The sequence below is a fragment of the Erithacus rubecula genome (assembly GCF_903797595.1).
Source record: "Erithacus rubecula genome assembly, chromosome: 3".
Classification (NCBI taxonomy): Eukaryota; Metazoa; Chordata; class Aves; order Passeriformes; family Muscicapidae; genus Erithacus; species Erithacus rubecula.
Window position 1 is genome coordinate 46,407,858 of NC_136689.1, and position 12,664 is coordinate 46,420,521.

Consider the following 12,664-nt stretch of genomic DNA (forward strand, 5'->3'; position numbering starts at 1 on the left):
GTATTAAGTGGTCCAAAATGAAAAAGATATTTTTATTTTGTTTTGTAGATTTTTTGGTTGACTTGCTCCTTTTTTCCCCACTTTCTCCCTCTTCCTGAGTAGTTACAACCACCACACCAAATGTTGTGTCTTTCAGTCTCCAATGCAACTTCTGACTTGTTCAGATTTTCTGCCTTTTTTTTTTTTTTTTTTTTTTTTGGAAGAGAAGATTAGGCACAACGAGAGAAGTTATGCATATCTATAGAAGAGATTTCAGACTACATAAAGTAGAGCTCAGAATCAGACCCCATGTCTAGGCCTGAATTTTTTGAGTTTGGTGAGCAGAAGAGATTTCAGCACACATATGAAGAGGGACAGTGGGAGGTGGGCTGAAAAGGTTGATAGGAGGAATGTACTTGAACCACAGGGGATAGAGCTCCACCAGATGAGTCCACTGTTGCTTGAAGGGAGGAGAAAAGAAAGAAAACTTGGGGGGGTGGAAAAAAAGAAAAAAAGACAAACACCAGTACTCCAACATTTTAACAGCGTAGCGATCAAAGGGTATACCAGATATCTTCTCCAGAATCCAAGGACAAGTATTTATGTTTAGGATTTTTTTTTTTTTTCACTTGGTTTGGCTCAGTGTTACTGAAAAAGTTTGTCCAAAAGTCCATGTGCTGGGCCAACATTTATTAGGTTTCAATTTCAAGTTGAAGCCACAACTATGAAAATTAATGCAGCAATCATACCAGAAAGCAAAGAAATGGAAAAGACTATACTGGCATATAACAAGTACATTCATTGTTACCAAGAGTAAAAATTGCATTATTTCAACCTTTGTCATAGACATTTTTCTCTTATTATTAGAAAAAAAAAAGTGCAAATCAAATGTATTGTTTGGCCAGAGGGTATTATATGAATGATTCTAAATTCCTCATCAACCAACCTCAGTAGATTACTGCCTGTCCTAAAATATGATGCAGCAATTTAAAGAGTCACCCCTGCAATGTTCACACCAACAAGATTCAATGAAAAATACTGCAAATTGCCAGTCTAACCAGACAGAAAGCCTGAACTGCTCACACAAGGCATCTTTGCCAAAACCCACGTATCCCTCAAACTTCTGCTGGACTATATGATAAATGGGCATTGACTGAAGAGAATGAAAAATAGGCAAGGAGTAGTTTCACTTCAGCTATAAATTCAAGCACCAGAACACATGCATGCGCTGAGAATATATGGACAATTAGTTAAAACAAATCTGCATCTATGGGAGAAAGTGTTAAAACAATCGTATTTTGTAGGAGTTTATTGCAACATTGGTTTTGCTAAACTCTTTCCATCACTCCAAAACATAAGAAAAATTGAGAAAAATTGTTTTTATTATATTTAAGAAACAAAAATAAAAATAAAAATAAAAAATAAAAATAAAAATCACTCTCCTATTTCCCTAACAGTTATGCATCTCCTATTACTACATAAAAGATCAAGTCACTACCAGAAGGGATAGAGACGAGTTTCAAGTCTGCAAACAAATGCACACAGTAGTTACAGCATGTGCATGGTCACAGGAAAAGACAACTACATATTGAATTTTATGGAAGATTCCAACAGATTACATCAGGAGACCTGACTCTTCCCATTTTACTATGAGGCTGACAATAAGCTGGAAGTAAATCACCTCTGAATGGCACCAGTCATCTAATCTCAGATAACACACAAAAATCTCAGCTGAATGAGGTAGGTCAAAGTGCTGACAGCATTATTTGAGCCTGTCGTCAAACCCTGCGTATCCATCCTCTTATATAACTTCCAAATGTTGGATGTATTTGATAAGGGTTGTCTACTTCAGACATTTTCATTAAGGAAAGTAAGGTCCACACAGAGCATTTAGTCCAGGTTCATGCACACTCTCTGATTTCCAAAAAAAGCCTTTGCAAATTAGATAATCTTCAGGCAAGATTCCTCTGCTGTATTAAAGAATGGGAGTTTAATGCCATCACATCTCCAAAATCTGAAGTTCTCTTAGAAGTGACCTTTCCTCCCTTTCAGTTGAAGCAATCTCAACAAGAAAAAGAGCTGGGTTATTTTGTGTGCACTCATGTAGCTGATAAAGAAAGTACACTGTCCCTGATGACACAGTATTTCTGAGACAGATTTACACTTCCTATGCCAACCATAAATTAGAAATGTACAATAAACCCTTTGAGCTAGACATTTTAAGAACATAGGAGATGATACACACTTCAGGCCACAGCTTTTCTTGGAAATCTTAAATAGAATTATTTATGTGAATAATAACCTAAGGGGTCTCAAGATAAAGAATTTAATCACTGGGCAAAGACCTTGAATCATGAGAGCTGAGATAGATAAATACCAGAGAATAAGGTACCAAAGTAGAAATGGCAAATGTGGAAGAAGAAGTTACAAGGAGAGTTTAACTCAAATAAATAAAAATCAGAAGGAAAGCAGAAGCAAAGGAGAAGACAACACAGCCAGGACACAGATACAGTTTTGTAATAAATTTGTTCGGGAATAATTTGTTTTCTTACTTTCCACCCTCTCACACCTCCCTGCCATTCCTAGCCTGTTTACTGAAGATGATGTTTCACAAATATTTTAAATCAACTTAATTACATCTGAAAGGGGAAATCTTTTCCCTAAGCATTGATTCACAATTCCCACTCCCTCACTTCTGCTAGTGCTAGCTTCTGTGGAGATTTGCTGTGCTATTTCAGTAAAAGGAAAACCGCAGAAACAGTAGTAAGAAGACTTACATCTTCAAAGGTGGTAAGAATAGGTCCTTTATCATATTTGCATAACATCTCCAGGTAGTATACTCAGCTTTCTGAAGAACAACATAGCCTACTCTCTAGAAATGCAACAAATTAGTTCATTTGTACATAAACTAAAACCCTTTTCTACAGGGATCCCTACCAGCAGTACCTACAGGTCTTCATTACAGTGTGATTTATTGCTGACAAAAAAATGCTTTGTCCACCAACTTCTCACAATTAACTTTCCTCTCCAAGTAGTCATTGACAACATTGACTACTGCAGACAAATCAAATACTCACACGGGGAAACCTGCCATTAGGAAAAATAAATCAATGCACTTTCAAAGGTTTGCAAACAAGCACCACAGGAATCCCTGTTCACCTTGTTCTTGAGTGCAGGCATACATTTTACAAAGCCATCTGCTCAGCAGCTTGAGAAATCAATACCTTACTTACTGATGGGCACGACACGTGGCACCAGCTACTAACCCAAGTTAGCCCAGAACACAGAAGTTTATCTCTTTCAGATTTGAAATGGAGAGAAGAGAAAGCATGATAGCTATTCCCTGGAGCATAGACTTCTCATTAATATTAAAATACTAATTCAATGTTAACAATGATCAGAAAACAGAGGAAGCTAGCAGGAAGGTTATGACATTATCTTCAATCTCTCTTTTATGTCTTGCAATAATGAAAGATGACACTACAAAACCAAAATCTTGCAAACAGCTTGATGGAAAAATGCAGAGCAAAAGAAGCTCTGCAAGTTTGTTACTCTTCCATTAATCTCTCTAAAACTATATGCATGCAGTTTATTGAAGTGTAACGTATATATTATCACCTCTTAGATCAGCACAATGAAATGCTTGCCAACATTCTGACTTTTGCCAATTCCTTTTAATTTCTCTTTCCTTTTCAAGTGTTATATTTGAAGAGAGAGGAGAAAAAAGAAAATAAAAAGAGGGGACTGATTTGGGTAGAAGAAAAATTATTCTAAATCCTTTAAACAGTTTCTCTGTTAAATTGACATAAGATTAACAACGTGTACTTGGCACATTCGTCTTGCCACAAATAAAAGAAACTTTAAAAAACCCCAAAACTCACTCAAAGCAGGGAAATCTGTTAAAGATACAGCACACACCTTGCTGAACAGTGGTCTGATAGCCGTTACAAAGCCATATGTAGATTCAAGTATTCGAACAACAACAAAGACAACACAATTGCAAAGGCTTTTTTTTTTTTTAAATCTTCTTTTTAATAGAATGATGACTGAATGAGGAGTTAAATCTGACCAACCCATTCGCACTCAAATTGTACATTCTAGACAGTGCAGAGACACAGCAGAAGAAAAGGTCTACTAGACCCAGGTAAAGCTGTGCATAGAAATAGAACAGAAGAGAAACAGTTCTTTTGCTTGATACAAGGGTTTCTAGCTCCCAGGGTTCTCAAAATCCCATCACCTTCTATAACTGTAGAGAATTTTTTTGATAAAAGGACATGCTGCACATTCACAGCACAGCATGACAAACAGAGCTTTTAAATTTTAAAGAGATTGTTTATTTCAAGGAAACTGACTATCAAATGACAGTAAAATCTCAGCTTGGGAGGAAAATTGTCCTTGATGGCCTCATCTAAGTCCCAAGCAAATCCTTTGAGAACCACAGGATTAGAAACATTATGGCTCGAAATATATCAAAACCAAACAACAACAATAACAACAACAACAGCTTGTTGTTGGAATAGTAGAACACTGCATGTTATTGTGCAGGTGCACTGGAAGAGACCTGGGAAACCTTTTCCTATTTACACTTGAATCTATAGGTATTAGCCACTCACTCCACCACATACTGAAGCCATCTAGAGTATCAAAGGAAGAAAGCAACAAGTCTTATGTGTAAACGTAGGAACCCTGTTCCCTGTGTATCAACATGGAAAACATGAGATCATATTCCAACACCACTTTGTAGGCTGGACACTCCAAGAACACATATGTGAACCCAAACTTTAAAATCAAAGAAACTTCTATTTGGTAGACAAAAACAAAGAGCGGAAGGAAGGGTGGAGCACCACCCTTCGAGTTACTCTCTGTCTGTAATTCACTACCTCCCAGCATTGGTGTCAGGAAGTTCGATGCACACAGCAGTGTTTCAGCAACAGTTACACTTTTACATACAATAATAAGCTTTGCTTGATGAGAAAAAGGGTAAACGGGCAGTAAAAAAATAACTTTGTAAAACAACACAATATGTTGCACCCAAACACCAACAATACAGAAGTACTTGCTCTTAAGAACACTAATGGTCAGGTTATATAATGACGACAGCAGAACTGCAGATACTTTTGGTTAATAAGACCACTACAGAGTTAGCAGGTAAGAGGTTTTCCTCTCCCCTCAGCAAAATCTGTGTAAACTCTTGTTTTAGGTTGCAATATAGGATGTGGCCAAAAATATCCATTCTATGACCATCTGTTCAAGCTTTATCTCCATTGCACATATTATCTGCTAATGGGTCATTTTTAAGACCAGGTGGGGCAGTCATCTTTATCTTTTCCACAACCCATCCTCCCTCCAGGAAGATATCATCTGCTGATAGGCCATTAAGTCCCACTGTATGACTGATAAAATTAAATCATCCCATTGGGAGATGCTCCTGCCAGGGGGGAGAGCCAAGCCTTTCCTATCTAGATAAAAAACTGAGATTTTGGACAGCAAGATACTGTCTTTCCACTGGATTCCAGAGGAAAACCAGACCTTTCCACATCATTCCTGGACTTTCAGAGGAGAACTGCACCCTTCTACAGGACCACTGCTTCAACTGAACCACATCTGCCACTGCAGGAGGACTGCAGCCACCATTTAACCAGACTGTTACCAACACTGACTGACAGGGTGTCAGGCTGTATTCTGACAGTCAGTGTTTTTGGGATTGTTCTTTGTAATACTGTATTTCTACTTTAATTTTCCTCGTAAAGAACTGCTATTCCTAATTCCCATATTTTTGCCTGAGAGCCCTCCTTAATTTCAAAATTATAATAATAATTTGGAGAGAGAGCGTTTACATTCTCCATTTCAAAGAGAAGCCTTATGGGCAGACACCTGTCCTTCAAAACCAGGACAACTCTTCACCTAGTAAGTTTTTCCTTAGGCATATGGAGAATATAAGGAAAAAATATCAAAATGTTAAGTTTTTCCTCTACCCTCCTACCCATCAGCAAATTGTTCATTAGAATAAATCCTCAGACAATGATACTCTAAGCAAAGTTGCAAACTACAGAGAAGCAGTTGTATCCCAGTGCACAGGGACTTTCAAAGAGATTACAAAGAAGTAAAAAAGAAAGTCAACTACCCCTATACAACCTTTCCAGTATGAATAAATTGTGATTCAGATTTGCCTATAGACCAGTCAATTCACACACTCAGATCCACAGACTGCACTATCTTTTACTAATACCCATTTCACATCATGTTCCTGTTTTAACCATACTAATCTTTCTTTCCTCTGACTAGTGAGTTTTAAAAGCCACTGCAGTACTTTTAACAGCTTTGTGATGTGTGTTAATGGATATTCTGCCAACAGTACGAGAGGGACTTCTACCAGTAAGCTGGTATCACTGCTGCTCCTCCTCCTTATCTAGTTACCAGTCATCAGATTAGATCTCTACTACCTACTTATACAGCTAAAAAAAGAAAAATGGGAATGAGGGAAAGAAAACCTTCAAAGAAAGCAAACTTCCAGCTCAAACTGGAAGAACTTTATGTAAATTTCAGTGTTATTTTCTTTCCTCTGTAATATTCTGCCTAAGCCACTCAAGCAGGAACGACATGGAAAGAATAGGACTAATGTGAACAATGAATGATCCATAAACGTCTGCAAGATTATATAACTGGAGATGGCATGCATGTATGCGTGCATTTGGGCGAAAGGAGGAGAAACAGACAAGGAGAAAGAGGAGTAAACAACAATCCCAATCACAGGACTCAGCACATTTCTTAGTCAGTTTCCTTCTCTTCCCAAAAGACAAATATTTTAACCAAGGGCTATCAGGCAGCTGAGGGATAAAAGCAAAAGAAAACCCATTTGCTAATGAATATATTTCAAAACATCCCTTGCTGAAATTGCACTGCAACTGCAGTATCATGAAACAGCTCATAGACAACCATGTTTATACTAAAGCAATCAACACATGGTATATTTCCTGCACTGTTATTATCATTGGCATCTCTGCTTATTTTGAGCCTTGGCAGATTAAGAGTTATTCTTATAAACTTAACAACAAAATGCTGCTGATTTGAAATGTACTCACTGTTATTTTTCAGGAACTACATTTACTTTACACCATTCTCAGGGGAGAGTTGAACAGTGTATTAGTTCTGCAAGGAAAATACATTCAAAATGAACTTCACAAAGGCTTTGAGCCAAAAAACTTCACTAATGTAACTTTTTAGACCCAGTACCCACTTGCTTTACCAGGCTGCACACTGTGGCTTTGCATAATCACCACCCACATTTCAGAACAATTATTTCATCTGAAATTCATCAGCTATTTGATCACTTGGCTGAGCATGAATTTAGGAAAAGGAGCACAGGCACCCTCTCCCACCTACTAAGAAGTCCTCGGATGCAGGGTTGAGGGGGAAGCATGCCCTCGGAGGCGGCAGCTGGGTACCAATGCCGAGCTCGGAGCCGGCTGCCTGCGGGGATGCACTTGCTTCAAAGTTGAGGCTTCTCCGCCAGAGAGGCGCCCGTGGCGGTGTGGACAGTTGCTGCGGCTGCAAGTGTGCAGCCTGCGTCTGGGCCTGACCCCACGCATTAACCCACGCGGTTCCGGCCGCGGCCGCTGCCCCACACACCGCCCCCCCGTCCCCGCGCAGCGACGCGCTGGTCCCGCCGGGTCGCACGAGGCCCCGTCTCGACTCACCTCCCGCACGCGGCTCCCGTCCGCCCCCCCTCGCCAGCGGCCTCCAGCCACCAGGAGCAGCCGGTGACAGACAGGGTTGCCCGGGTCACGGGAGGGGGCTAAGGCGGGGACGGAGCGGGAAGAGGCGGTAGTGACGGAGAAGGCGGAGGCGCCGGCAAAGTCGCGGCGGAGAAAACCGGGCGGCTGTGTCAGCAACGGTCGGGGGCCAGTGGAGAGGGCAGGGCGGCGGGAGGAGCCGCTGTGCGAGGCGAGGCGAGGCAGGTCAGGTCCGGTCGGGCCGGGCCACCCCCCCCGTCGGCAGCCACCGTCCGAGGTCACGCCGCGCTGACAAGCACAGCACTGCGCTTCCTCTTTCTCGTAGCGACGGCGGCCGCCCCCCGCCTGGCCGCTCCCGCCGCGGGGAGCGGCTGCGGCGCTCGCTCGGGCAGGTAGGGGGCTCTCCGGCCGCCTGCCCTGTCCCGTTCCTCCTCCTCCCCGGCTGCTTCCGTGCCTGTCCGCGCTCTCCCGCACCACCCGGCCAGCGCCGCTGCCGCGTCCCCTCGCGGACCGAGGCTCTCCTACCTCCGGTGTGGGCAGCGCCCGCCACAGCGCACAGCGGGGCCGCTCAGCCGCTGCCGCCGCGGGAACCGCGCTCCGCTCCGCGCCGCCGCCTCGGTGCGGTGATCTGGGCTGCCCTCGGCGCTATCCCATCCCGGGGCTCGCACAAGCACCCGCCGCTCTTACTTCCTCTTCCTTCCTCCTGCTGGCCGGACCGCGATGTGCAGCCCCGAACCGGCCGCCGCCGAGAAGTCCCGCGGCTCGGCAGCACCTGCGGATGGGGGGCGACACCCTCTCTTGCCTCCGCTCGCTGCCGCTCCTCTTCCCCGGCGCGGGGTGCGGCTGGCGTCCCTCCTCCTGCAGCTCCTAAATGAGGGATCGGGGGCTACCTCCTTGCCTTTGGAATAGCTGTTTATGTTTTGATGCCGCTTCTCTTCCCAGATAGCCACCGCCGCAGCAGGGACGCTGCCGCGCACGTCTGTTCGCCCCCAAAGCGAGAGAGCTGCCGGGGGAGCCCAGCCCAGCCCAGCCGGGCCGCTCCAGGCCGGGGCCCCGCCGGAAGGAGGCTGCCGCAGTCCCACTCCGCACCTCCTGCCCTGCTCCACCGCTGGGTACCGGCTGCTGCTCCGGCCCCGGTGCTTCAGCATTCCCGCGGCCCGCTAGCGCTGGGGCGAGACGGGTACCCACCTTGTGGCTTTTGCTCTCTGGAAAAGCGACATATCAGAACTCTGATTTTCTTCTCCGTCTCCCTGAAAGAAAAGGGATCAATAAGCTTCTTTTATTTTTCTTTAATGCCTTAATCCACAGTTACTGTGTGAACCACACAGGTTATGTGACCCTGCAAACCATCGAATTATAGCTTCTAATACCAAGATACCAAATAGTGAGGGTGGTGGTGTTGATTTGGGTTGTTTTGGTTTTGGGTTGTTTTTTGGGTTTTTTTTTTTTTTTTTTGGAGGGGGGGGGTGATTTTTTTCTGAAGTCCTGTACATTTCACTTTGATAAGAACTGATACCCATGAAGCCTGGCTGTGGTACAGCAACTTTTACTGTATGGTGTAACAAAATTTACTTATTGTGAATTATCCCACTGTACATGAAGACCAAAATCAGCAGAATTACTGATTCTAATCTTGCATTTAATTATGTACAAGAAGATATTTATGCAGGGTAATAATTCCCAGTGATTTCCCATAAAACCACTCTCCTGCAACACCCAAGTCCTCAAACAACAATAATGCTGTTATGCATCTGACACTTAAGAGGCTCATTGCTCTGAAAGTCCCACAGCCATTTACTAGGATTTTATATCCAGAAGAATTGCTGTGGGCTTTCCAGAAGAAGATAAGTGCTTCATTCCCTCGTTAGACTCTAATGCACCACGACAGCAATACACCAGATCTAAGCAAACACTTCCTGTTAGATCTGAGCAAACATATGGTGGTGTGAGGCAATAAAGTGCATCACTCACCTGTCACACAACTGTATTTATAAGACTAGAGCAGAGATTCCGCTAAGTGACAGGGGCTAAGAGTAGAACCCAAAACCATGGAAACTCCTTTTCATTCATGTACAAACTGCCCACCTCATCCCCCCTCCTCTGGCAGCTTTCAGGCAGATGGCACGGCTGACAGAGTGAATACTGGGGGAGCTGGGGCAGGAAGCATCACCATTCTGCATCCTGAAGCTTCTCCATGGCAGGAATTCCTTTCAATCAAGGAACATTTCTCTAAAGCCACTGAGTTTTAGGACCTCCTTGAGCATTTGAAATTCATGGAGAAGCTGGACCATAAGTGTGCAAGAAAGTGTTGTTTATTTCATTTTCAAATATTGGCTCAGGCTAGTTTTCCAGTATGGTCACAAGGGAGGTAAACATACAGATATATGGTGTTAGGAAAGATGTTTGGAAAAATATTAAAAGTGAACAATATTTAAAATTTAATTCTCCATGTTTCAATTTTATCTCATGCTCAGAAATGAAAATCATTAAAATTTATTTCAACTGTATTTTACCATAATACTTGGTTTTTCAACAGTGCAGAAGAATGTTAATTTATCAGTGCTATAGTAAGACAGTTTAGAAGAAAAGTTGTGCAAAAAATTCTACCATTTTATGAGAAAAAAATTCAATACAAAATTCTACTTCACAGTTCAAGAGAACAAGGTAGAAAACTAGAGAGTGCACTCCAATCAAACTTTTTCTTTATTCCTATTCCTATCTAATATCCATAGTGTGGCAACCATTGCACCAAGATTGAGATTACTTTTGGTCTCCAAAAGTCCAGGGAACGTCTACTCAGGATATAAGCACCTGACTGCTATGGTAATTTTCTGATTTATTTAATAGTAGTCCCTTTTTTGACGTCTGCTATAAAAGTGCACCTTAACTTTACAATTGATATGTTTACAGACAAGATCAGAGTGGATCATAAGATATGGGCATAAGATGTTTGCTAGATGATTCTAGAAAGCCAGAAGAGGGAGCGCAGGAACAGAAAACACCAAGAGTAAAACATTTTAATTTGTATGCCTATTTCAGCTACAACTTTAAAAAGAGAGAGAGAGAGAGAGAGAGAAAGAATTTACAGGAAGAACTACTGCATGGCTCTGCTGACAACAAAGATATTTCAGGATAGTCAAGTAGATGCTAATCACCTGTAGAAAACCCAGCCTGTTGAAATCTGCCCTTGACTAACCCCAAAACTGTAGAAATCCTCAAAGCCATTAGTCACTTCTGACAGTGAACACCTTAGAACCTGAGACAAGAGTTCCTGACAATTTTTGAAGAAGTTAAGTTTTGCCTTAGTACTTCCAGCCAAAACTTTCCTAATGCAAAAATTATCCAAGATTGCCTTTGCTACACCTAATAGGAAGGACAGTTGGCTTTTAGTGTGCTTTATGAATATCAGTATTTTAATGGTGTATAAGTAATTATCTGTATAACAGGGTTCATAACTATTAAAGCATACCACAATGCTCTCTGTGATATAGAAACAAGATAAAGAATCATTGTTACATTTTTACTTTTTAGAACTCACAGATAAATTTCCCATTGTTTTAACAATACTAAATGTCTGTTGTTATTGAAAGAAATAAATCTCACATAAGAATGGTTTTAATTTACCTACAAAGTCTCATTCTAAAAAGTAGTTTTGGTCTGTTTATGGACTTATTCCCATCTCATCTGGTTATATATCTACAATAAGATAATTGTTAGAAGTTAAGACAGTGTAATTATGATCATCAATACTTATGATCATCACATTAGTTGTGAAATCTAAGCATGGCCAAGCAAGAAAATGTAGAGATCAAGAATGGCCATTAACTTAATGTATTTCTATGAAGAAAGGGATGCCTCTGCAAACTGTTTTTACTGCCACTTACTGCTCTTCTGTGTTTTAGTTTGCCTTTAAGAATCTCTTCAGGAGTTAGAATCACAGATTCATATCATTTTCTGTGTTGGAAGGGACTTTAAAGATATCTCGTTTCAAGCTCCCTGCCCTGGGCACAGATACCTCCGCCAGATCAGGTTGCTCAGACCTTCATCCAGGCTCGCCTTGACCAGGGTTCCAGGGATGGGACATCCACAGCTTCTCTGAGCAACCTGAACACTGTTCCAGTGCCTCACCCCCATCACAGCAAAGTATTTCCTCCTCAAATATTGTCTAAACCTACTCTCTTTCAGTTTGAAACCTCTTGTCCTGTCATTACATGCCCTAATAAAAAGGTCTTCTCCATCACTTTTATAAGCCCCTTTAAGTATTAGAGTCACAATTATGTCACCATGAAGCCTTCTCTTTTCCAGGCTGAACAAATCCAATTCTCTCAGCCTTTCCTTGTATGAGAGATGCTCCATCTATCTGGCCATCTTGGTGACCTCTGGACTCATTCCAACAGGTCAGTGTCCCTCTTGTGCTGGGATCACAGAGCTGGATGTGGCACTGCAGGTGAGGTATCAACAGGGCAGAATCCCTCCCTGGCCCTGTTGCTAATGCTGCTTTGGATGGCATACTGTCTTTCAGATGTGTCAAACTTGCCATTGCATAATCAGCTTAGGTGAATACTAGGGTGAAGAGACATAGAATAACCACTTTGTAGCACATGTTCAGTATGTAGTACCTGAACAGCAAGAATACAGAAGTATTTGCTTTTAACACTCATGTTTATAAGCAACAAGTGATTCAATCACAGTCCGCTTCTATGTGAAGAAAAATTTGTAAAGAGCTATAAATGTTTAAGAAAAGCAATTAATGTTGTTCAATTTAATGTTGAAATTCAATAAGTTCTGAACTTCAGGGGAGCTTCTCTTCTGTTGCAATGGAAACAACTAACCATTGGAGCTGCCCGTTGGTTATCATATGTTGGTACTAACCAGAAAAGTTTAAAACAGACCAGCCATTTTACTGTGACACTGGTGCAAGCTAAATGTTATTTTTATAATTTCATAGAAGA

The 12,664-nt window shown here is 42.0% G+C and overlaps 1 protein-coding gene across 7 annotated transcripts in view; it reads right to left on the reverse strand.

Annotated features, from left to right (window-relative positions):
• ELMO1 (engulfment and cell motility 1) overlaps positions 1-9,089 on the reverse strand; it is a 335,189-nt gene extending 326,100 nt beyond the window's left edge. Inside the window, exons 1-2 of one of the 7 annotated variants that reach the window (XM_079302630.1) lie at positions 8,611-9,089; positions 7,062-7,128 (exon numbers count right to left, since the gene is read on the reverse strand). The gene's annotated coding sequence lies outside the window, so the exon portion shown is untranslated. Of the gene's footprint in view, positions 1-7,061; positions 7,129-7,676; positions 7,843-8,237 lie in introns of those variants that run through there. The other 6 variants (XM_079302629.1, XM_079302626.1, XM_079302634.1 and 3 more) reach the window with 6 other exon arrangements.
• Between the last annotated feature and the right edge of the window lie 3,575 nt (positions 9,090-12,664).